This window comes from Pan paniscus, chromosome 17 (genome assembly GCF_029289425.2).
Source record: "Pan paniscus chromosome 17, NHGRI_mPanPan1-v2.0_pri, whole genome shotgun sequence".
NCBI lineage: Eukaryota > Metazoa > Chordata > Mammalia > Primates > Hominidae > Pan > Pan paniscus.
In genome coordinates this window covers 32,022,500-32,049,212 of record NC_073266.2, presented here as the reverse complement: position 1 = coordinate 32,049,212, position 26,713 = coordinate 32,022,500, and the positions used below count along the sequence as shown (strand labels likewise).

Genomic DNA, 26,713 nt, shown 5'->3' with positions numbered 1-26,713 from the left:
TATCACCTTTTAAAATGATAAATATGGCTGAGTGTGGTGGCTCACGGCTGTAATCCCAGCACTTTGGGAGACCGAGTTGGGCAGATCACCTGAGGTCAGGAGTTCGACCAGCCTAGCCAATATGATGAAACCCAGTCTCTATTAAAAATGCAAAAGTTAGCCGAGTATGGTGATGCACACCTGTAATCCCAGCTACATAGGAGACTGAGGCAGGAGAATCACTTGAACCCAGGAGGTGGAGGTTGCAGTGAGCCAAGATTGTGCCACTGCACTCCAGCCTGGGTGACAGAGCAAGACTCTGTCTCAAAAAATAAAACAAAAAATAATAAAAGAAAACGAAAGAAAATGATACATTATTTACCTGTTTGTTATGTTTCTTGCTTATTGACGGCCTGTCCCCCACCAGGACATAAGCTTCACAAAGGAACTTCACCTGTTTTGCTTACTGATGTACACAAACATCTACAGCAATGCCTGACACACGCCAGGCACCCAATAATTATTTGTGGAATAAAGAAACTAGGCATTATACACCAAATACTGTATGATTTAATTGGAAATAATGTCACTATAAATAAATTTTATAAATTTAATAAAAGCAAAAATCAACCCCTAAAAATGAGAGATCCCACCTCACCACCAAGAATAAACTGTCCTCAATTCTCCCATACAAGACTATTTTTAACTTTCTTCAGCACACATCCATGGGACTATATGAGATAGAGGGAAAAGATCATTTGCTTGCAGTTTGCAAATGTAATCTCATGAAAATAAATTTATCCTCCCTTCAATACACAAAAGAATATAGATCTTTCTTTAGAAATTTAATGATTCTCAATACCTTGACATACATGTAGATGTCTTTCCCCAATATCTTGTTCCGTTACTTCATAAAATATTATGAGGCTGAGGGCAGTGGCTCACGCCTGTAATCCCAACACTTTTAGAGGCAGGAGGATCACTTGAGGCCAGGAAGTTAGGCTGCATTGAGCCATAATGGCACCACTGCACATGAGCCTGGGCAACAAAGTGAGCAAAGTGAGACCCTGTCTCAAAATATTTTATTTATATATATATATATGAGACTATTACATCCAGGACCACCTTCAATATGGGCAAATGATCATTATCCATGAACTCACAGCCTCATTTCTCCCATCACACAGCAGCAGGTCAGCTGCCCATCCGTCCTACCCCTATCCGTCCCATTCTGCTTTCCTTTCTACCTGCTTCACCAAATGTTCTGGCTTCTCCTGGCAAAAGTGGCCAAAATAATTGCCCCCTTTTACTGACATATAAAGGGGGGGAACAAGAGGAAGGGAAACTTTCTCTTTTATTTTAAAAGTGTATTACTAAGTAAAATGATGTGTCTGACACAAAATGTGTGCCTAAATACCCAACTTACTGTTCTCGGTCCTAAAAAATAAGCACTGCCATATGATGTATTAATTTTAATCATGGTCTCAGATAATATGATTAGTAGCAGCAGAATTTGAAAAGTTGAGGTAACTTTCACTTTGGGAGGAGTAAGTTCACAATTAAACACTGCAAAAATGGAGATGCAGCTAGCATTTTTGCTCCACAACAGCTAAATACATTACCATATTACATGGGTGTTCTACACTCGGTTTTGTTTTGATCATTTCATAATTTAACTCCCATGGATATTATCTACAATAAAGATGCGGAAAAGAACATAATGTTGTAAAATGATTCTTTCCCAATGTCTTAAAATAAGTACTGAGCAAGACCAAGACGTCAACCGAAGCACTTCTAACTACTAAAACTGTCATATTCACAATGCATCTTAATCTGTGTTTTCTTCCATCCAGGGTTAAAAAAAATCTAATCCATATGAATTAAGAAATAAAATGTTTGCATGGCCAGTATAGGTGAGAAAAAAAATAAGAAAGAAAATGCTATTTTAATCTTATTATAGGAAATGAAGCTAGCCACATTCTGAAACTGAATTTTCTGTATTTAAGCATTCAGTCATGAGAAACATCTCCCAAATAAAGATTCAAACAGGGCTCTTCTTATAAAGATTAAATCATTCTTTTAATATCATTCAAACAATGCACAAACAGTAACTGTACAGCCCATGGGTAATCCAAAGCTCCTAGGAACCCCCGTCATGTAGACTAGTCTGACTTCTTGACTACACAGTGTTAGACTGACCATGCAGGACCTTGGGATCCCAGTGGAAGGTGCCCCTGGCAGGGATGGCACAGCCCCTTCTGCAGCCCAGACACCCGGAGCCTCATCTGCTACCACCCACCAGGTTGGAAAGTGTTTGGCCTGTGCTTGGCACCTCTTGAACCACCCAGAATAGTCCAAATTGTTCTCTCTACAAATAAGGTTCAAGAGGGTATGGATTTTGTGTGCAGGCTCCAGCAGCTAGTAAGGAAGCACCATGTGTGACCATGTGGAAACCACTCCTGTGACTTAGACAGGCAAAGGCATCAGTGGCATTGTTCTTCCTAAGAAAAGAATGTACCTCTCAGTATGTGTTTATTTATTCTTCTGGGGAATAAGCACATGTTACTAACTATATCACCCATTGGGGCAATATTGCCATCCATAAAAGTGTTTCTAACAACTGACAATCACTTTCTGACAGTTACTTAACAGTAGCTATCTTCATACTATGTTCTAAATGTTTTATGCTTATAAAGTCATTTGATCTTCCAAACAACGCTCTTCTACAGGGAACTGAGGCACATTACTAACTAAGTTACTGCCATTCACACACCTACAAAAGGCTAACCAATGAGTTAAAGCCAGGCAGGACTTTTTTAATGTTTCTTTATTCAGTCAAACAAGTAAACGTTTTAAGTGTAAAAATAGATGTTTAGGAATTCTGAGAAACTAAGCAAAAAATGCTGATGAAGCATGAGTAGAGAAGCCAAATATACACACTAAGATGAAATGCAGATGAACTGAGACACCAAAGACAGAGAGGAAAGGAGTGCAGCAAGCGGCCGCACTGAGCAGACAGAAGGACCAAAGCACAGAGCGTGCATGTCACATCTTGAGCATGCAATGCACGAGACCAGGAGACAAGCATTAAAAACAGTAAATGTACTTCTCTGCAGAGTTCACAGAAAAAAAGTAAATAAGCACATTATCTTATTTAGAAAACGATTAAGAGCTACAAGCAGCCTATACTATGCTGAGTATAACAATCTGAGAAAACTAATGTTAACTGTTGTCCTTTTTTGTCTATAGCTATGTGTAATTTGTTTTGTTAATAGTTCTTATTTAAAATATCAAAGTACCAGGACAATCCATAATCCAATCTTTATTTCAAATATCACTGTCCGAAGAGCCCAAATTGAAAAATCTCTATCAAGAAAACAACTGTTCACAATGTGGTATCGTAAAAATCATTATAAAATCTATATCAAAATTTTTCAGGCTAGGCACGGTGGCTCATGCCTGTAATCCCAGCATTTTGGGAGGTCGAGGAAGGAGGATCGCTTGAGCTTAGGAGTTTGAGACCATCCTGAGCAACATAGTGAGACCCGTCTTGACAAAAAAATAAAAAATAAAAAATTATCCAGGCATTGTGGTTTGCACCTACAGCTCTAGCTACTTGAGAGGCTGAGATGGGAGGAACGCTTGAGCCCAGGAAGTCAAGGCTGTAGTGAGCTATGATTGCACCACTGCACTCCAGCCTGGGTGACAGAGCAAGACCTTGTCTCAAATAAAAATTTAAAAATAAAAAGATAAAAAATTTCTTACATCTGAGAAGTTCCATAGTAACCCCTCCTCTTCGCTGTGTCCATTCACTAAACATTGCCATCTGCCCTTTCTTGGGAAGAAAAATCCATTATTCTGAGATGGTTTCCCTCTTACATTTTTGTTGTTAAGGTTATCTTCTTAAGGGGAAGTAATAAATGGTGGCTTGTTTGTTTTTTGTCTGCATGTGGAAAATTAAAAGTTGGCAACTCTCTCAAGGCTGCAGTGAACTGTGACGGGCACCACTGCACTCCAGCCTGGGCGGCAGAGCAAGACCTGACTCCAAAAACAAAAAGAAAAAGTTGGCAACTCTCTATAAGCTCACGTATAGTTTTAACGGTATAGAAAACAGTTGCAATTGTGGAGGCCTCTACTTCAGATACTGAGTGTTAAGAGGTCAGAGGACAGAAAAGGGAGAAGTGGCTCTGTAATGAATGGCCTGTGGCAGGTTAAGACAAAAGAATGCTGGATAGCACCCTCATCTGCAGGTGGAGGTGTACTGTTTGCAAGCAGGTGCTGAGTGGAGCATCATCCCATCCTGGGTTCAAAATGCCAACAAGCAAGGACAAGGGCTGCCTGGGATCACGTCAGGCATAGGGCCTCTCTGGGGAGCTGAGCTCATAGTCTGTTCTTTGCACATCACAGAGGCAAAGAAAGGATAAAGGCTCTGAAATAGTCCTTTCCTCTGTCTGACTTCCTTGCCTTCTTGTTTTGGTAAAGCATATGCCAGAAGTCTGAGGCTGGCAATCCTTGCCTCATTCAGCCTATAGATGTTTCGATTGTGCCTCACACTATTCCAAAACCCAGGAAATTACACACACATTTTTTAAATTGGATTTCAGACTTCATTGGGGCGGGGGGAGAAAAAAAAGAAGACTCAAACTCCCAAAGAGCAGCAATCCATTGTAGAGGCCTTAAAGACATGCGCCCCAGGCACCATGAGCCACCACTCCTTCCCATCCTAAGGCCACTTTACCTACTCAGGGGATCTGCCAGACCTGGAAGCCAGCCTCTGAGGACCCCAAGGGAGCACCCCAGTGTTTGTCCAGCAATCCAAAAACAACCAGCCACTTTCTGCTGGTGGGTTGGAACATATGCTTCAATAACACACCAAACATGTCAAAATACATCACCTCAAACTGGTTTCCAATGTACTTTTCCTATTTATTTTTAATCTGGCTAGAACTAAATAAGGCCACATGAAACCTCTTTATATTTTAATTACACTTAGCCAAACCTTTGGAAAGAAAAAGGACACTGGGCTTGGTGGCTCAAGCCTGTAATCCCAGCACTTTGGAAGGCCGAGGAGGGGAGATCACGAGGTCAGGCGTTCAAGACCAGCCTGACCAATATGGTGAAACCCCATGTCTACTAAAAATACATAAATTACCCGGGTGTGGTGGTGCATGCCTATAGTCCCAGCTACTTGGAGGCTGAGGCAGGAGAATCGCCTGAACCCGGGAGGCAGAGGTTGCAGAGAGCCAAGACTGAACCACTGCACTCCAGCCTAGGTGCAGAGCAAGACTCCATCTCAAAAAAAAGAAAAAAAGGAAAAAAAAAAAAGGAAACAGTGGCACCTAACTGTATAAGTGGCTTTGTTCTTGAAGGTATATTAACTGCATAGTAATTGTCAGCCATAACCATTTATTTCCAACTCATTTTAATCTCAATTGACTAGATATAATTTAGCAAAGAATATTCAGCAGTCCCCATCTTCCCAAAAGCTACCAAATGCCAAGTGTCGGCTATACTTACATCTTAGAAAATAGCAAACTCTCATTATTTTAGGTAATATAGCTAATGGAGAATTAACAGAGCAAATGTTGTTCAGCTAACCTTAATAAGACCCTTCATGGTCTCTATATGATATAATGAAATATTCAGAATACCAATAATTTTGGCTCCTTCCCAAACCATTTCTTCTATTACAGAAATTCTGAGTTTTTGATTACCTGAAAAACACAATGGTTTTAGTCAATTACAATTTTCTTAAATAAAAACAAACACAGAAATCTTCAAAACTGATGGCTAGGAGTTAACCACCACTAATAACTCTGACCTTGGGAAATCACTATGTAGCAATATCAGGACATGTTTAAAAAAAAAGAGGAAGAACTTAAATCTACATTAATTTCTATAAGTATTAAGTGCTACAGAAATACAAAACAAGCTTTTACAAATACATCTAATATAGTGCTATAAAGAAATGTGGTCGAAAATTTAAAGTTAGGAAGTTCTGCATCATGACCTTGAGAAGTTGTTTTATGTTAAATGTATCACAAATTACACTATTGAAAAGTTTTGTGAAACTAAAACAATTCAATATGCCAATTTCCTCCCTTTCCTTTGCATCTGGTTTAAGTCTAAACCCAAATTAGTTGATAAACCATTGAATGCACTTTGCCTGGGTGTTTTCACACTTATCCTGTAGATATAGAGTGAAATAGACAAAAAAAGTGACAGAAAGTCCAGGGGTTATATTGAAGAAGAGTGACCAAAAATCCATGGGTTAGGTTTGTTTCTGTTTTAGAGACAAGGTCTTACCTTGTCATCCAGGCTACAGTGCAGTGGTGCGAACATGGCTCACTGTAGCCTCAAACTCCTGGGCTCAGATGATCCTCCCACTTCAGCCTCCCAAATAGCTGGGACTACAGGCGCATGCCACCATGCCTGGTTAATTTTTTCGTATTTTTAGTAGAGACAGGATTTCAACATGTTTCCCAGGCTGGTCTCAAATTCCTGGACTCAAGCAATCTATCTGTCTTGGCCTCCCAAATTGTTGGGATTACAGGCGTGAGACACCACACCTGGCACAGGATTTTGTAAACTACTTGGGAGGCATCCCAAAAGCTCTGCTCATACAGGCAATAATCAAGAAAATGGCTTCATGCTCACTCCCAAAATCAAGCAACTGGGAACTGTAATCTACAGAGAGGTTCAGAGAGAGACAAGCCACCTGTTACAGACCTCAGGTGCTGACCACGGGCAGAGCAGACAGCGACTGAGGCAAAACCTAACTCGTGTTCTCTTCTTGAGCACTGCTGAGTGTCGAAGCTGAGACTCACAAGGTGTCCTCAATGTGCACTCCTAGAGCAGGACACTGTCCTAAGCTACCTGATGCTGCCAGCCTACTCACACTTCCATCTCCCATCATTAATTAGCAAAAGACTTCATAAAACCACGTGCCCTACCCACCCTTTAAACACAATCTGACATTATATTTGGCTCTAATTATACAGTGCCAAGCAAACTGAACTTAAGAGGAATATGCCTTTATATATCTCACGGGCAATAATGACTATTAAATCAATAATAAAATGATCATATTCGTATGAGGTTGTGTGGGTATTTAATAACAGCACGTGACACATACTAATTTTTAGACCTTATAAGCACCATTTATAGATATCACCAAGTATTAATTTTATATGTAATGCTGCAGACTCTGAATTTTGACTAGATGTCAAAAACCATTAAAATATTACCTTGTGGAAATTTGAGTCCTTGTTGCTCCTCACAGCATATTCACACTGTAAGAATGTACTGGAATCCAATCACACCCTCACCCTCTTCCCAAACCACGAAAAGTGCACAGGGCAAAAAATGCACTGGGCAAGAAGACAGCTTATAGAATGCAAAGTACAGCTTATAAGAGGTAAAATTCAAACGAGGAAAAAGCACATGAGGATTAGTGTATTACAGCCAAACTATATATGGGTAAGCCTCATAGCACAACTAATTTTCTCTAGGATAATAAGGCACTCACTTTGTAAAGGTGAGAGTCAGTAGGGAAAGTGCGCCCTGTGCACACCCACAAGGCGGCTCTAATATTTGAAAAGCATCCCTGCATACTGTGTGGTGACACCTCCAGCATCACCAAGACCAGGCTAACGTGGGCACAAAGGCATTAAGAAATGTACAGGCAAGTGTGCAGTGTGCAAGGGTGCAGTAGAGCAAGGGTGCAGAAGAGCTCCATAACCAGAACCAGGGGCGCAGTGCCATCAAGGGGCCGCTGTGACCTCAATCCAAACCTCCACAATGAGAAGTTGCTGTGGAATCAAGGGAGCGGAGACATAACTTTCAAGCAGGTATTATACTTCTCTAAGCCCATAGCTTCAAGTGGCAGTAAGCCTAGGCAGGTAAGACATGAATTTCTGTTACTTGTTTTTCTCATAATGATCAATACCTGCATCAGCATAGAGGCATAAAATGTCTAAACAGGACTTTCTTTAAAACAAAATTCTGGAGTGTATACATTCAGATTATTTTTATCTCTTCAAAATAACTACCTTGGGGAGCTATATACATTTATTCCACTGATGTTTCACTATTAAAAATATTGTTTAAATTCATTGCACAATCTACATTGCCATCTCTCAAAGACAATGTATAAATTATTCCTGTATTGGCCAGAAAGTTAAGATAGAAAGTTCCTAAGTACGCTTACAATTCTAATAAATTATTCTGGCCTTCTAGGAATAATATAAGCATCTATGATTTAATAAAATATAACTCAGTCTTAAATAACAAGTTCAACTCTTTATACACACACAACCAAATATTATATAACATCCATACAAGTGGTCACTCAATTGCACACCTCTCTCTATTCTACAAAATCTATCTACAAGGCAGCCCATTCCAACTTTAGACAACTTACTCACTTTAAGCTAAAAACAAAAAGTTTAACCTCTGGTGCCATACAGAACAAGGTTTGAACATAAAGTACACAAATCAGAAATTTAATCACTAGTGATTAAATTGACTGTGACTAATTTAGACTAAGTATTGCTTAGTCATTCACTGAAAAATAGAATATCCATTCATATTTTCATTTCAAGGCCAAAGTTTTAGAAGAATTAAGATGATAACGTTTGAGAGTGTCAGAATTCTTACAGAATAAAAAGTTAGTTTATATAAAATAATATTCTTAAAGGGAAAGAATAATTGATTATTCTGAACTCTGAGCGAAAGTAATTTGCCCTTCAGCAAACCCTCTGTCTTTCATCACTGCAAATAATCAGTAGAATTTATTTACCTTTATTTATCAAACCAGTAGTGCTCAACAGAGGCAGAGGTAGGAAAGAAGGGGGAAGTAGGTTACCCCCAGGGGAATTTTTAAAATATGTGTGGGGTTTCTTGAGTGGCATTTAAGGGACACAGGGCCAATGCTGCTAGAATTCCCATATGTGGGACAGTTCTTCACAGCAAAATATCATCTTGCCTTTTGCACAGCTGGAGCAACCCACTTGACATTTATGTGTACGAAAAACCTATTTATGCTTCTCTAAACCTTAAGCCTACTTCCATTTTACATATCATCAGAAAGTATTTTTGCATATTTAACTAATTCCTGTCTCTCCCAGGAATGCAACTCTGTGTATATTGAGTAAAGGCTTTACTTTGTTTTGTGCAGAACTTTAGCAAATACTGTTCACCATTTCAGAAAATGATATCATGGAACCCAGTGCTGTTCAATGACTCTCCCTCCCCGATGCAGTCCACCAATAAAGCATTTTCACTGGTCACCTTCATGGTGAATCTATTATAATCTATTATATTGGATACAATCTATATATTGGATGCAGGTACAAGCATCAAACTACTTGATTTTATTCTCTAGGTTAGTCATGTCCAGACATTTTGAAGTACATATCATTTTACCATAAATTACACATATATTTTTCCATTGTATTATTTATGCACAGTATATATTCACTTTTCTGACAGTATGTATAAGTAAGTTATTTACCTGTCAATTTCATTTCAGGATACTTAGAGAAATGTTACAAATATTTGTTATCAAAACACTAAAACTACCATTTGATCCAGCAATCCCACTACTGGGTATCTAGCCAAAGGAAAAGAAGTAATTATAGGACAAAGCCACATGCACACGCATGTTTACAGCAGCACAATTCACAACTGCAAAAATATGGAACCAACCTAATGCCCATCAGCCAACAAGTGAATAAAGAAAATGTGGCGTATATATACCATGGAATACTACTCAGCCATAAAAGAAAATGAAATAATGGGCTTTGCTGCAACTTGGATGTGGCTGGAGGCCATTATTCTAAGTGAAGTAACTCAGGAATGGAAAACCAAACATCAAATATTCTCACTTCTAACTGAGAGATGAGCTATGAGGACACAAAGGCATAAGAATGATACAATGGACTTTGGGGACGTGGGGGGAAGGGTGGGAGGAGGGTGGGGGATAAAAGACTACACATTGGGTACAGTGTACACCTCTCAGGTGATGGGTGCACCAAAACCTCACAAATCACCACTAAAGAACTGACCCATGTGATAAAAACCACCTGTTCCCCCGAAAAGCTGTTGAAATAATTTTTAAAAGAGTCTGATTAAGTTGGAACCCCTGATCCACAGAACCTCAGGAACGTCCTTCCGGTTCTTTCCATATTAGTTTCAACAAACAAGTGAAAAAAGAGCATAGGGGACAAGTGCACCCCAAGCCATTCACTGACACATTTATTTGTATACCTGGCAGGGGAGGAGGGAAATTCAGGCTCTGGGAACAAAGATAAAAAGCTCGATTTCTGTTCTGTTCTGCTCAATTTCTTATTTTTAGTCTGAGAAGCTCCTCGTGGCCTGTAGAAAAGTGCCATTCTACAGAAGGATATGCTAGTCCTGTGCTTTTATTTAACTATGGGGACCTTCATTATGGAAACCTTGAAGGGAACTGGATAAAAATCAGGAAAATGTCAAGAAGGTCAGTAAAGAATCTCAAAATAATTTATAAGCAATTTCTTTTTCTTCATTTTTGTTTTTCATTTGAGATAGGGTCTCATTCTGTCACCTAGGCTGGAGTGAAGTGGCTCAAACACAGCTCACTGCTGCCTCGGTCTCCTGGGCTCAAGGGATCCTTCTGCCTTAACCTCCACGTAGCTGGGACCACAGGTACATGCCATCATGCCTGGATTTTTTTTTTTTTTTTTTTGAAGAGACGAAGTCTCACTATGTTGCCCATGTTGCCAGGCTGGTCTTGAACTCCTGGGCTCAAGCAATCCTCCCACCTCAGCCTCCCAAAGTGCTGGGATTACAGGTGGGACCCACTACACCCAGTTAGCTATTTCTTTTTATTTGTATTTTTGCTGACATGTTTAAATGCTTAGGCTAGGGAAAACTTGAAGAACTTTTTTAATGCTCATACACAAAGGCATACATGTTTTGGTGAATTTATGATCTTCACTTTCAGTATAACACCCAACTAGGACATGCAAAGGCAAGGACAGAAATTTTTCAATTTTCAAAAAGTGAAACAGATCTTTCTTTTGTGCCCTACGGCAGCAGAGGCCACGTAAACAATAGGGAAATAATACAACCATGAAGATAGCTCCTCTTTGCAAGGGACTTACTAAAACCTTGCACTTTTCCTTCCCTCCATAACACATGGTCTCTGGAGGGAGCGCAATGCGATCCAGCTTACAAAAACAAAAGCTGGCGTGAAGGTAATGCAGCCCTGCCGCTCTGCGACCTGCACAAACAGCTCCTGATGTACCATCTGTGGTGCAGAACAATAGTGCCTGTCACTTAGGGCCTTGGCAAGGATATTCTCACTCACTAACTTTTGGAAAGCACACTCACTCCCTTTCAGTGTCAGCACAGGCCCTGAGCCCGAGGGCCCACTAAACCCAGGGGCTGAGCCTGTGTGCCTGCTAAATACAGGAAATGAGCCTGAGGGCCCGCTAAACACAGGCCCGGAGCCAGGGGGCCCGCTAAACACAGGGGCTGGGCCCGAGGGCCCGCTAAACACAGGGGCTGAGCCCAAGGGCCCGCTAAACAGCTCTTCCAGCCCCTCCCAGTGCCACTGTGAATAGTAAGGCATTTCTAAGGACAGAGGTCTGAGTGCCTTCTGCCAGCACCCATCACAGGTATTGAGGAATGCAGCTGAAGAAATAAACCTATTAATAAGCCAGTGATTTTTCCTGTACTGCCATGCAAAGAAGCCTCAAATTTGAATTTATCCATGGTTATGAGTTTCCTGGAACGGGTCCAGTCTGGGTGTCTGTGTGGTCCTCCTAATATCATTTACATTCCACGACCTACCACAGCCTTGGCCAAAGTACACACTAAGTAAGCATTCAGGGAATGAATGAATGTACTCTTACTTAGCAGCTGTCTATATTACTGGCTTCATAATTTCCAACTGTGCAAGTGCACTAAGTATTAATTATTACTCTAGAATGAAATTCACCAAGCTACTGAACACAACTTTATTGCAAAATCTGGCTATGAAAACAAAGGTTGACATGACATCATAGAAAACCTCGTGGACTGGAACCTGGTGAGGAAGGCCAAGTCACAGCTCCAACTCTGCCATTACTCAGATGGATAAATGTGGGCAAATTGGTCTTCAAACTGCTATTGATAATTTTATGTCTTCACCACAGTTTAATTAACAATCATGACACTTGTACTTGGCCAGTCATGGCAAGAAAGAATCAACGGGGACCATCTACTATCATTAGAACATTTTACAAGAGAAAAGGAGTTTTGAATTGATAAAAAGTTCCCTCCTTGTAGATAATGTGCTTTTCGATTCATATTCTGACATAGTGACTTCTGAGCCTGGAAACATTGCATAATACAACCGGACCTCTGATGTGTCATCTGCAAAACAGGCTGGATTAAATCAGCAGCTCATGACTTCGGGTGATTTTACCCCTCCACCCCTCCCCAGAGGACAGGAAGAAGTGTCTGGAGATAGTTTTCGTTGTCACAGCTAAGGAGGGGGAGGTGCTACAGACATCTCGTGAGGTGAGGCAAGGAACACTGACTGCTGCTTACCATCCTACCAGGCATGGGGCAGCATGCGAAACAACAAATTCCTGTTAACTGTACCGAGATTGAGAAACCCCGGATGAGATTATTTTTAAACTCCCTAAAATTCAAAAAATGCTGAATCCAAATGTGTAACTACGAAAAAAAAGCCTTACAAAGTTGCTAAATGTGGGACATCAGAAACCTCTTCATAAGCCATAGCTGGCCTACAGCTACTCTGGGCTGAAAGTTCTAGGATCTTGAAAGACAATTTGTTTGGAAATAAATGCAATGTAAAGCTTTCAAAGCACTGCCTACTAACCTCACACTTTGCGCATCACGGTGATTAATGTGTAACTGTACCCTTCACAGCTTCCTTTCTTTGTTCTCTCGCCCTTTACTCCACAGTGATGGGCATTGTTTGTTTTGGACACAGATGCAAGCCAGTTCTGAAAAGATGGACAATTATATTCTCCTTGTCCTCATAGTAAAAGAATAAAGTGGCCCTAAAGATTACTAATGATCGACGGCAGTAAAATAGATGGGCATCACCGATTCACACAAAACACAAAGACCACAGCAACTGCTGAAGTGGGGACGCTCCTTCGAGTTCTTGGTCTGTTAACCTTAACAGTTCCTCTTCTAAGCTGAATTGCATGTGTGAACCTGCCCAAAAACAGTCACATATCTTCTAGGAATAAAATCACAGCAACCTATAGTTTTAGAAGAGAAAGGGGGAAAAAATCATTGTTCTAACCATTCTCAGAAATTGAGTGCATAAAATATAGACTTGGAAGTACTATGCTGGCATCTCTAATAATTCACCTTTATGATATCAAAGGCCAAGACTAAAGGCTATAATGATAGGGAATTAAAGGATATTCTTTGCCTTTGTATTTTCTTTGATACATGATCATAATTATAATAAAATGAACAGCTGAAAGGTCAGTGCTTAAATTTTCAATAGAACCCAAAGTCTTAGAAGCCAACACACCGAATCCCAAAATGTTAGGAATTTTGTAAGATTTCTTTCCTGAGTAAGCTTGTCACTAGTTGACACAAAATCACTCATCCTTTATTCACTGGGCATCTAACATGTGCCAGACAATTGCTAGGCTCTGGAAATAAATGGCAACAAGCCCTTACTCCACCCAACAAGTTTTCTGGAGAACATAGAAAAGTAAAATTCCACACCTCAGAGTGCAATTGCGGACGACAACAGTACATCGTGGTAGGAAAGCGCACAGTATGTATAGTCCAGTCTCAAGGAGGCTTGGAGCCTCCTTAGAGGAGCAAAATTCACAAGAAAAGCAGACACAAATGTACAAAAGCCCACCAGAGAGAGAAGATACCATCCCCTCCAAACACACAAAAAGGAGGGTGTCCATGAGTTGCACAAACCATTAGACAAGGAGTAAAAAAGGCAGACTTAAACAATGGAAAACTGTGAAAAAAAATTCACAGAAACATGAATGAAAGTGTTATAAAGTTTACATTGCTCTCAACCTGGCACCAGGATGTGCTTACAGTCTCAGGCTTGGCCAAATTTCCCACTCCCAACTCCCAGATTTAATCAAGTCACAATTAAATGGCAGGATCAGCAGCAATAAGAAGCCAGTACGTTCATGCACAGTCCACATTCATGGTAAATAAGAAAAAACAATCTAATTAAAAGTAGAGTACATCCAGCTAATTATATAGCTGACCCCACCAGCAAGAGCTTATAAATTGTGGACCAAAAACTGCATCAGCAGACAGATTCTGTTTCTCTTAGCAGTATCCTAAGATATTTAAACCAGTATTTTAAATACAGAGACTTCACATTTTTAAAACTGCAGATTTCCAACTTCAGTTTTGTTTATTTTTTAAATAATAGCCACCTCCTTTAGAACATATAAGATCCACAGTTTGCTGCAGACTTCACCACTCTCTACTGCCTCCAAAGCACTAAGGGGATTTTCTCACTATTTCTCACAGTAGACAAATACCTATGTCCAGTTTTCTTTTTTTCTTCTTCTTCTTTTTTTTTTTTTTTTTTTTTTTTGAGACCGAGTCTCGCTCTGTCACCCAGGCTAGAGTGCAGTTGTGCAATCTCGGCTCACTGCAACCCCCACCTCCCGGATTGAAGCGATTCTCCTGCCTCAGCCTCCTGAGTAGCTGGGATCATAGGCATGCCACACCAGGCTAATTTTTGTATTTTTAGTAGAGATGGGGTTTCGCCATGTTACCCAGGCTGGTCTCGAACTCCTGAACTCAGGCAATCCACCCTCCTCGGCCTCCCAAAGTTCTGGGGTTACGGGGGTGAGCCACTGTGCCCAGCCTTGCCCAGTCTTCAAAGGTAAGGAAAATGGAAGTGAGACCAAAAGAACTCTGAATTTTCTTCTGTCTGCCTACTTCCCTTATTACCTTCCTTTAGACATCCAAATTGTTGGCCCTGGATTTAGATCTTAACGCCATTTGCTACACAGCACCAAGTGAGTGTACCAGGTGTAACCAGATTAGAAAATCAAAGCCAGGAGTCAGACAGCTGCTCTTGTATGAATGGGCTTTAATTGGCATCAGCACTAACCTACATCCATTAATACAGGCCTGGAATTGTGGCTATAATCTGGTCCTTGATTTTTATTTAGAAATAAATCATCATAACAATAATAAGGACCAAATACTATTTTTTATATGTTGTCACTCCAGGAAGTACTCACAAAAGAAGGAACGATGAAAATTAAGCAATGGCTCATAATTACAGAACCATTGACCCTTCAGGAACTTGGAAGGTCCCAATATCAGCATCAGTGTTGGGGCTCTATGCTGCAGGGGAAAATGAGATAAAAATGGTCCATTCAGCACATCCAATAATGCAGACCATCTGATCAGGACTGAAAAGCTACCACAGAGGCTCTTGATGGCACACTCTAAGACTGTATGTGTTTGGGTGCATGTGCCCATGTACAGACAGACTGGGAGTTCAAATTCAGGAGGGCTGTTAGGCCTAGGGCCTAAGCAGAATATCAAAACCCACCATCACAGAAAAGGGGAAAAGCCCACATTTGCTAAGCTCCAAAACCATCTGCCTAGCACAGTGCTGAGTGCCTGACACACACCACAACTACACCAAGTTGTTGCCTTAAAAATAACCTGTTTCCCCTAGGTCTCACACTGGGGAAATGATCCAAGCAAAGTTACCAGGTACACTTCTCCCCAGTCTTCCCCATCTCCAAAATTCACTCCACTTCTCATGCTAGAGATCAGAGGAGTAATCCTGGATTCTTCCAATTCGCCTACCCTCTAACCTATCAGCAATTCTATAAATTACACCTCCAAATTACTCAAGTCCCTCCACTTCTACCCACTTCCATGCCCCGCTCCCCGGCCCAAGGTCACCTCCCTGACTCCCACCTGGATACCTGCAATGGCATCCTAACCAGTCTAAATAAGCTGCACAGTCCTTAACGAGGCCTTCCAGAGGCCTCCAGCCATTTCCCACCCAGGCCCTGCCCTCCTGTCTCAGGGCCATCTCTCCTTCCTCCAGGGCACCAAGTTTTCCCCACAAACCACCTCAGGGGCTTCTCTCTGCCTGAACTTCCTTTTGCTTCCATTCCCCACCTGGCTAGCAGATACTCATCCTCAGGCACATTTTCTGGCCCACAAATCTGCATTACACACTCACGTGGGTCTTTTTCAGGCTTACTTAAAGTCTGTACTTACATATGTTTGGCTGATTAGTTGCTATCTGTCCCTCACTGGACTACAAGCTCCATGAAGGCAAGCGCCATGTCTGCATAGTCACCCCCATACACACAGTGGACACCCAACAAAAATGCCTCACCCCTAAGTTCCTTAATTCACTCAAAAAAAAAAAAGGACTGGAGCAATGCTGATTTAATCTAAAAAGCTCCTGTCATGATCATCTTAAAAGCTATCAGAATAGCTTACATACCAAAATACTGGGTGTAAAAGTGTTATACTCTCTATCTGTCCCTCTAGTTAAACACATTCTCTCTGGCTAGTTACAGTGAAAAGAAATGAGATGCATGCACTGCTGTTCATCTCCTGCGGTCCCCGCCTGATACTTTTCAAACAATTTATTAATCAATTATTAATTGTGGCAGCGACCACACTTTTATCATTTCACATCCATCTTCAGGAGGGATACATAAGCATTGTCAGAGTTTGCCTCATTACTTCCAGCCTCATTAAGAGAATGTTTCCCATATGAGCTGAGATCAACACAAAATGAAGAAGGTTCACCAGGTGACACTGAGCAGGGCCCCCATTACGGCGACATCATCCCCAAAAGGGACACATAGGTCAAGGGAACAGACCTGTGACAACTCTGATGGGCTCAGAGTTAAGGTTTCACTTTTCCATTGCTACCGTGGAAAAAATCGTTTGTATTTGCATAATAAAATATGGATAAATTATCCTAAGGCACTATCCTTTAAAAAATTAATGCAAATGCTTAAACAAAAGATTATATGTGTATAAGTGAACTGAAGAGCTTCATTTCCCCCAAGCATCTTCTAATTTCATCGTTCTGCTTTATTTTGCTTAAGTATAAGATGCCGATATTTATACTGCTTGCTGTTATTCACTGTAGTAAATAGTGCATTTTTTTAATGGACCTAAGTAGTTTTCTTCAATTGGAGGTATGTTCCTATAATAAACTATCCTCAAAATATTTTTGCCAATGCTACAAGATGGAAATGTTTTGTAAAGTGTAAAATGCTATTCGAATGAAGGGAGGACATCTGTATTCCTCAAACAGAAAGCAAAACATTTACCCACAGCTTGCACTGATGTGTTACCACTGAGATCACCTCTTTTTAGCCAAGTTCAACTTCATCTTCTCAGCGCCTATTTTTTATTAGCAACTGACAAGACTAACCACGCTGTTCCCTCCCTTCCCTCCCTTACTTCTCCACTGGCTTCCCTGTGACTGAGACACCTGGTTTTCCTCCCCCTCAGACCACTTCTTAGTTTCTCTCACTGACTCCTTTCCTGGGCATGGACCATAGCCATGGAACTGTTCTTTTCTCTCAATGCTAGTTTAGTCACCCTAACACATGCTTTTTAGGATCACCCCCATAGTCGCTGAGTATTTCCTAACTGGCTTTCCCCTGATCCAACATCAGAGTTTCTCTCTCCAGTGAAAAGCCATTTCAGGGTTTTCAATTCAATGGTTTTCTGTTGTTTAAGGATGAGCCAAATGATATGTTTAGTTTTTCACAATGCAAAACCATTTTGCTTTTACCAAAATATATTTCCTATAATATATTAATACATGATATAAGCATTACTAAAATAATATTTTAGTAGAGTAATTTGATAAATGCATTGTTTTAACCTTTCTTTTCAGTTAGGGTACATGTGCAGGTTGGTTACATAGGTAAACTTGTTTCCGGGGGGTTTGTTGTACAGATTATTTCATCACCCAGGTATTAAGCCTAGTATCCATTAGTTATTCTTCCTGATCCTCTCCCTCCTCCCATCCTTCGATAGGCCCCAGTGTGTGTTGTTCCCCTTTATGTGTCCATGTGTGCTCATTATTTTGTTCCCACTTGTAAGTGAGAACATGCAGTATTTGGTTTTCTCAATCCAATGTTGTATAAATGGAATTTATCCTTTCCACCCTGCCTCCAGCCCACCAAACCTACCTCTCCTGCTCACTCCCCCACTTCACCAGCAGCAGCATTCTTTCTTAATTATAATAATTAACTGAAAGAATGAACACTTATCTAATGGCGATTTTCAGACCCTCCTTCAGCTCTCTGGAGAACAGAAAACTTAACCCACTTGAAGGAGTGATGGGGGGAGGAGGGATTGAAGCTTCTGCTTCCTTGGTCAGACTGGGTGCTGGTGCCTCCTACGCAGCCTCCTGGAAGTGGCTTTCAGGTTGGCCTTTTCTTCATAGGAAGAACTCGAGGGCTTTCCATCTGCAAATCTTCCTTCACAGTCAGCCTGATCTCCCTCACTGCTGCTTTTATCACCTCCTGCCTCTGCTCAGCAGTTGTCTGCTCACATACGGATTCGGTCCTACGAGTATTTGTTGAGCATGCACTTACCCACGTGCCAAGTCCCATGCCAAGCAAAGGAGGCTTATTACCACCAAAAAGGAGTAAGAAGTGTAGTTTAAGATATAAACCACACAGGTACTGCAATGAAGTTATACAGATGCTACAGAGCACCTAAGATTCTTATGAGAACTTTAAAATATGCAAGCTTACTTCTCTTTAAAGTGAAAGTTAAATGAGTTTCCATCTCTACAAAAAAAAAAAAAATTAGAAAATTAGCCAGGCATGGTGGTGCACAGCTACCCTCCCAGTCAATAGGCTGAGGCGGGATCCTTTGAGCCCAGGAAGTTAAGGCTGCAGTGAGCCATGATGGTACCACTGCACTTCAGCCTGGGTGACAGAGTGAGACCCTATCTCTAAAAAATAAAAATAAAATGTTTAAAAAGTGAAAGTTAACACAGTTCCTTCACTTTCGTTACCTCTGTCTTCACCAGATCACCTTCCCACCAATACCCTTTTTTTGGAAACTGAGTGAGAGCACACTGCAGAGGTTAACCAAGCTTAACATTTCTTGTGACCCCAATATTGTACAGCAAAGTGCTAAGTGATTCTGCAGTCAAGGGTTACATGCAATAGATCCTCAATGTTGCCTCACATCTAAGAGCATAATTAATAGCAGTTTTATGTTCATCTTCCTTCCTGCTCAACCATTACACACCAAGTCAGTGTAGTCGAATCCAATCCCTTTGGATACTCCAAGAAAAAAACCTCTCCTCTTTCAACCGTTTCTCCTAATTCTGTAGTAATATAAGGAATGCATTCCAAGTTTTTAATATTACCAAGCACCAAAAACAACTCTACTGTACCCACCACTTGTTTGTCACCTTAACCTTTTTAGGTGGAAGAGATTAGAAAACCGAAGAGCCACACTACACTTATTTCAGCCAAGGACTGAAACTGGAGCCTGCCACAAGCATCTTCTAGAACAGCTCCAACAGAAGGATCCAGGAGATGGGCCACCAGCAAGTCATAGTGGAGTCCAAGTAAGTGTGAAGTGAGAGCGAGTCTTCAGCATGGGAATGGCCGACTGGGTCGTGGTGACCAGCTGCCTTCCTCTGACTGTTAAGTACAGCAGTCTCAACAGTAACAATGACCAGGCCTTCCCTTTATTTAGTTCCACCTCGGGGCATTGGCGCATTAAGAATGTCCCTCTACTAACACAGTGAAACCCCGCCTCTACTAAAAATACAAAAAATTAGCCGGGCGTGGTGGCGGGCGCCTGTAGTCCCAGCTACTCGGGAGGCTGAGGCAGGAGAATGGCGTGAACCCGGGAGGCGGAGCTTGCAGTGAGCCGAGATCCCGCCGACAGAGCGAGACTCCGTCTCAAAAAAAAAAAAAAAAAAAAAAAGAATGTCCCTCTAAAGGCATATGTAAGATAAAGCACACTTCGCACTTTAACCAGTGACTAAGGGAGATCAAAAGCAGGGGACAATACCCACCCGGAATTTGCGACCTCGCGAAAACGCTCTCACCAATCCCGCAGGTAAGTGCGGCGCTGGCCCAGGTGTGCCCAGCTCGACTCGCGTCCACCTGGGACCAAGCGGGCCCAAGAAGGCCCGGAGAGCAGGCGAGGGCGACTGTGGCCGGCGCGCCCCCCGCAGTTCCAGGCGGTGGCAGGAGCCTGAGAGCCGCCGTCCCAGGCTGGCCAGGCGCCCGCCCGCCATGCGCGCACTCCCTGGGCTCCCGCTCCCGAGGCTGGGCAGAACTCGCAGAGGAAGACAAGGGCAGAAAGCGGGTGGGGGGATGCAGCGCTCGCCCGTCCGGGCACACGACACTTGTCGGCTGAGGGGGACACGCGGGCAGACGGGGGCGTTAGCCCCAGAGGAAACAAAAGCCAAATGCCCACCGCCGGGCGCTCGATGGCCGGAGGACTGCCTGGGGGCCCTCAGGAGTCCCGTCCCGTCCCGCTCCCCCGGTCCCAGGCTGCGCTGGCTCTAGGGCGCCCAGGTAGCCGCGCCTGGCACCCCGACCCTGCCCTCGCGGCTGACCGAGGCGCCGGGCTCTGCGGCGGCCGCGCCCGTCCAAAGTAGGCGACAAGTGAGGCAGCGCCTCTCGCGGGGAGCCCGGCGCGCGCCCCGGCGGCGAAAGAGAAAGAGAAAGAGCCTGGGCCGGGACTGGGGCTATCCCCAACCGCCACCGCCCCTACCGGCCCGGCCCTCGCCGCGGGAGTCGTGCAGGCCCCTCTACCTGCCCGGGGATGGGGCCACCCCGCGCGGCGGCGGCCGTGGGCACCCACGCGGGCTCGCGACCATCCCACGCGGGCGGCGGCGTCCTTCTTACCCCCAGCGGAGCGGCGCCTGCCCGCAACGCCGACCGAGCTACAGGAGGGGGGCGAGTCGGAGCGCGAGGTTCCGCCAGCCCAGGCTGCGGCGCCGCTGCCCCGCGGTGCCCGGCGGGAGGGGCGCGAGGGTGCACGCGCGGGGTGGGGGCGCGGGAGCCGCCCCCTGCCCACCCCGCGCGCATGCTCCCGCCGCACCTGCCTCGCTCAGTGTTCCACTCCCCGGGGAGCCGGGTGGCTCTGGGCCCGCCGAGGTCGGGGCTTTCCCATGGGAGGGAGGTGGCTGCGGCTGAATTTTCAGATGCGTCCTTCTCTGTATTCGTTCCCTGGAAAGGATTCCCCCAAATCTTGGCTACTTCCTGCCTGCCAGCTTGCTGCCTGGCAGCGAAGTCCCAGTAGCTCACCCATGCTTCATCCCAGCTCTTGGGGTTCACCGTCTGAAGGCTCTCTCCTCCGGATCCCTCTCGGTCCTGCTGCTCGCTCCGAATTTGCAACCTCCCCCATTCCACTTTCCTGCTCTTGACTTTGCTACTCACGAGTACCTGGATACCATTTCCAAATAAAATAATACTCTTTCCAAGTGGCAAGCAGTGTTTACTGACCCTGTTCTAACTGCTTGGAATTGAGCAGGAAACAGGAGCTGGGTAGATCCTGCCCTCATGGAACTTATGGCCTTACTGGCTAGCTTTGGCCTTTCTCAAAGCATTGTCTCCCAGTTTGGGAGGACTGTATTAAATCATTTATTTTGGCTTACAAATAAAGGTAGCTGATAATTGAAGACTATATGTTGTGACTTTTGAATGAAATGTTCTTTCATAGGATGCGTTGTGTATAAACCCTAGTATGCAAATAATAAATAGTAGGTACTAAATAAGTATTAGTTTGTTGCTTTCAGCAGGAAATTGAATCATTTAGCAGGATTAACAATGATACCATCCAAAATGATCTTTTTGGTTTGTCGTGGGCTACCATAAACAGAGAATGAAAACTTGCTTTTTAGGTGAGACTGGGCATTGTTGAAACATAATTTCGTGTCCTTACTGAAAAGAGAAATATAAACCCCTTTGCTAATGAAGTTTTTAAACTAGGAACAATGATCATAGAAATTTGTAAGTGCAAACACACGATTTGTGTTCTGTGCTCTAGTCAGTTAAGAAAAATATATTAGCCAGGTATGGCGGCTCACATCTGTAATCCCAGCACTTTGGGAGGCCGAAGAGGGCGGATCACTTGAGGTCAGGAGTTCGAGACCAGCCTGGCCAACATGGTGAAACCCTGTCTCTACTAAAAATACGAAATTAGCTGGGTGTGGTGGCAGGCGCCTGTAATCTCAACTACTCAGGAGGCTGAGACACTAGAATCGCTTGAACCTGGGAGGCAGAGGCTCCAGTGAGCTGAGATAGTACCACTGCACTCCAGCCTGGGCAACAGAGCGAAACTCCAACTCAAAAAAAAAAGAAGAAGAAGAAAAAGAAAAACAAAAAGAAAAAGATATTAGAGACAAAGAGAAAAAGAAAGAAGTAGAAGACCTCAGTAGCGAGAGGAAAACATTTGAAACTCAGTTCCAACCAATTTTAACATTGTGCTAAGGACTTACAGTGTTGCATTACTGTGACAATGGGCATGCCTGCAGGTACCACCTTTGGTTGGATACTTGTTCACCAGATTGGATGAAATTAGAACGGGACTCAGCAGGTGAGAGTTCCACCTCCCTGCTACTCACAGGAACACAGATACCATTTTTGGTGAAGGATAAAGTGCTTCAATTATTGCAGTGTATCCCCAGTCCATCCCAGAGGTATTTATTTATCATTGGAGATTCTAGGTATTAGTAATAGAGATATCAAAATGTCCCCAGCACAGAAAGAGTTAAGTGCACTTCTGGTTCCACGAGCCCTTCAGAAAAGTGAATATTGATGTTATAATATATGAAATCAAAGAAGAAAGCTGGATTGAAATCCAAATAAAGTGAATTTACATCAGCCTATCTTCACTTCTTGGGGGGAAACAATTGTTTTTATAACATGTTTATTGATTATATTTGGTTTAAGTTTATGAAAGCAGAAACACTGATTTCAGGGGCTGGGTTTAAATAAGGAAAAGGATACACCAATGAAACAGGTTGAAACAGGCAGGAAACCTCATCTACAGCTACTTAAATGTAAGTGCATAGGTGCATAGTGCTGACAACATATGATTCTGTTCAGAGAAGCTGACATCTGTCTTAAACTATACTGTTATTCAAATTTTATGGAAATATAAGCAGGAATGCATTAGTACACTTCTTACAAAATTTTTGAAAAGCTGTTGTAGTAAATCCCTTTTATCTGAACAGCTGCAGATTAAAATGAAATAGCCATATTGTTGATTTTTATAACTTTGCTAATGATCCATCATGAGCAAAGGGGTTTATAGCATTGGTAGTTACTAGGCATTTTACTTTTATAATTCAGTTGAATCCAACCAACTCTCAATGCAAAGTTGACCAGATAGACAAGGATGGTTTATTGTTAAGATAGAAATTTCTGATGGCATGATACAGAGAACCCCTTTCTGGAGGTCATCAAAACATAACAGGCACAGCAGTCCTATAATGTGTCCATCTATTGTCAATGAAAATGAAACTTTCCACCTGCTAAGATAGTGACTGGTTTTATTCAAGGAACTCTCCATTTTAAAAATTTTGCTAAACTTGTTTACATTTTTCTGGCTGGTTGTGTATGTTTCTTTTCTTTACTTTTCTTTTTTGAGACAGGATCTTGCTCTGTCACCCAGGCTAGAGTGCAGTGGTATGATCATGACTCACTGTAGCCCCCACCTCCCAAGCTCAACTGATCCTCCCACCTCAGCCTCCAGAGAAGCTGGGACCACAGGCATGTGCCACCACTTCTGGCTAATTTTTTAAATTTTTTTGTAGAGATGGAGGTCTCACTGTATTGCCTAGGCTGGTCTCAAATTGCTGGGGTCAAGCAATCCTCCCCGCTTAACCTCCCAAAGTGCTGGCATTACAGTCATGAGCCACAAGGCCTGGCCTATATTTCTTTTCTAAGTAGGATTAAATTACATTGCGTTATTATTTGATCAATAGCAGGATTGGCTCTTGGTAGCAGTGTGGGTTTTTTTTGTGTTTTTTTGAGACAAGGTCTCGCTCTATCACCCAGGCTGGAGTGCACTGGTGCCACCACAGCTCACTGCAGCCTTGACCTCTGGGCTCAGGTGATCCTCCTGCCTCAGCCTCCTGGGTAGCTGGGACCACAGGTGTGCAGCACTATGCCTGGCTAATTTTTAAATTATTTGTAGAGATGGGGTTTAATATGTTTTTAAGACTTGAGATTGTTTCTTAGCATATATTTTGAATATGACCATTTGGGAGAATTTAACACAGAGTGAATTTCTTTATATGCTTTGGTATAACTGAGGAGAAGTTATCTTAACAGAATTCTATACTTGCTTGGACAAGCAAATTTTCCACAGCAACCAAAAATATTTCATTAGTCACTATCTTCAACAACTATTATCATCAAGTTTATTTTCATGTTAATGCCACTGTTAATAATTTTCTATGTTACAGTTGTGTTTTCCTACATGGGTGGTCCAATATTAAGCTTCCTTTAGTGGGTCGAGGTATAAATAATTGCATAGCATACTATTTAAATGTAAATATTGGTTCAGAAAGAAGTGTAAATTATATTGAATAATTAAAAATAATTTTATTTATTTGTTTACTTTGGTAGAGATAGAGTCTTACTGTTTTGCCCAGGCTGGTCTTGAAATCCTGGCCTCAAGCCACCCTCCGGCCTTGGCCTCCCAAAGTATTGAGATTACAGACATGAGCCACCATGCCCAGTCTAAAACCAATTTTAAATAAATGATATCATAAAGCTTTATAAATAAGATAATATGCACAGTATGTGATTTTGAACAAATGACTTAAAATCTATATAGAAATCTACTTACTTGTACATTTGTGCTTTCTTTTAGTTGAACAAAGTTATCAAAAAGTAGCTTAAAAATAGTGCCTTCAGGTCTACTTCCTTGAATTTTTAAAAATCCAACATAGACATAATTTTTGTGATGATGCTTAGAGTCTGTATAAACTAAACAAGATAAGAATCCTCTTGTTAATAAAACAAAAAAAGCTTCACTTCCCACTACAACCAATACCGAATAAGCTAATGGCATTTAAAGAAAGGCGTGAAAACTCCAGAAGGAAAGATAGCAGTCTCTTTAATCCTATTTTAATAGTTATTGATGGACAACCATGCTATCTCAAAGTGAAAGATCTAGAAGAAGAAAACCTGAAAATTTGATGATGGGAATTCTTGAATAGCAATATTCCCCCATTAACTGTAGCTAGACACAAATTCTCTTAAAAATAGCAGGTGGTATAATACAGACATACCTCGGAAATATTACCAGTCTGGTTCCAGACCACCACAGTAAAATGAATATAGCATGAAGTAAGTCACACAAATTTTTTGGTTTCCCAATACATATAAAAGTGGAGTTTATACTATAGTCTATTAAGTATGCAATAGCATTGTGTCTAAAAATGTACATATCTTTATTTTAAAATACTTTATTGCTAAATAATGCTAATGATCATCTGAGCCTTCAGCAAGTCATAATCTCTTTGCCCACGGAAAGTCTTGTCTTGATGTTGATGGCTGCCGACTGATCGAGTTGGTGCTTGCGGAAGACTGGGGTGGCTGTGGCAATTTCTGAAAATAAGACAACAATGAAGTTTACTGCACCAATTGACTCTGCCTTTCACAAAAGATTTGTCTGTTGTATGTGATGCTGTTTGATAGCAATTTACCCAAAGTAAAACTTCTTTCAAAATTGGAGTTAATCCTCTCAATGCCTGCCAAGGATTTATGAGCTACATTTATATAATATTCTAAATCATTTGTTTTCATTTCAGTGTTCACAGCAACCTCACCAGGAGTAGATTCCATCTCAAGAAACCATTTTCTTTATTTATTCTTAAGAAGGTGCTCTCCATCCACTCAAGTTTTGTTTTTGTTTATTTTTTGAGACAGGGTCTTGCTCTGTTGCCCAGGCTGGAATGCAGTGCCACAAACACAGCACACTGCAGCCTCGACCTCCTGGACTCAAGCAATCCTCCCACATCAGCCTCCTGAGCCTGCTGAGTAGCTGGAACTACAGGCAAATGCCACCACGCCCATCTTTTTTTTTATTTTTTTTATTTTTTTATTTTTTACTTTTTTTTAAGTAGAGATGAGTTCTCAAACTCTTGGGCTCAAGCGATCCTTCCGCCTCTGCCTCCCAAAGTGCTAAGATTACAAGCGTGAGCCACAATGCCTGACCAATTCAAGTTTTGTCATGAGATAGCAACAATTCAGTCACATCTTCTGGCTCCACTTCTAATTCTAGTTTTCTTGCTATTTCCACCATATCGGTAGTGACTTCTTCCACTGAAGCCTTGAATACCTCAAGTCATCCATAAGGATTGGAATTAAGTTCTTCCAAACTCCTGTTAATGTTGATATTTTGACCTCCTCTCAAATTCATCCACAAGAGTTAGAATAAACTTCTTTCAAACTCCTGTTAGTGTTAATATTTTGACCTCCTCCCGTGAATCACAAATGTTCTTAATGGTACCAAAAATGGCAAATCCTTTCCAGAAGGTTTTCAATTAACTTTCCCCAGATTCATCAGAAGAATCACTATCTATGGCAGCTATAGCCTTAGGAAATATATTTCTTAAATAAATAAAAAGACTCAAAAGTCAAAATTACTCTTTGACCCATGGACTGCAGAATGAATGTTGTGTTTGCAGGCATGAAAACAACATTCATCTATTTGTACATCT

At 42.0% G+C, this 26,713-nt stretch overlaps 1 protein-coding gene across 5 annotated transcripts in view; it reads right to left on the bottom strand.

The window, feature by feature from the left end:
* The window catches only part of L3MBTL4 (L3MBTL histone methyl-lysine binding protein 4), a 476,247-nt gene extending 455,222 nt beyond the window's left edge, over positions 1-21,025 (bottom strand). For 2 of the 5 annotated variants that reach the window (XM_034943563.3, XM_055102572.2), the window contains exon 1: positions 20,880-21,023. The gene's annotated coding sequence lies outside the window, so the exon portion shown is untranslated. Of the gene's footprint in view, positions 1-20,879 lie in introns of all 5 variants that reach the window. The other 3 variants (XR_004667534.3, XM_055102573.2, XM_034943565.3) reach the window with 3 other exon arrangements.
* Between the last annotated feature and the right edge of the window lie 5,688 nt (positions 21,026-26,713).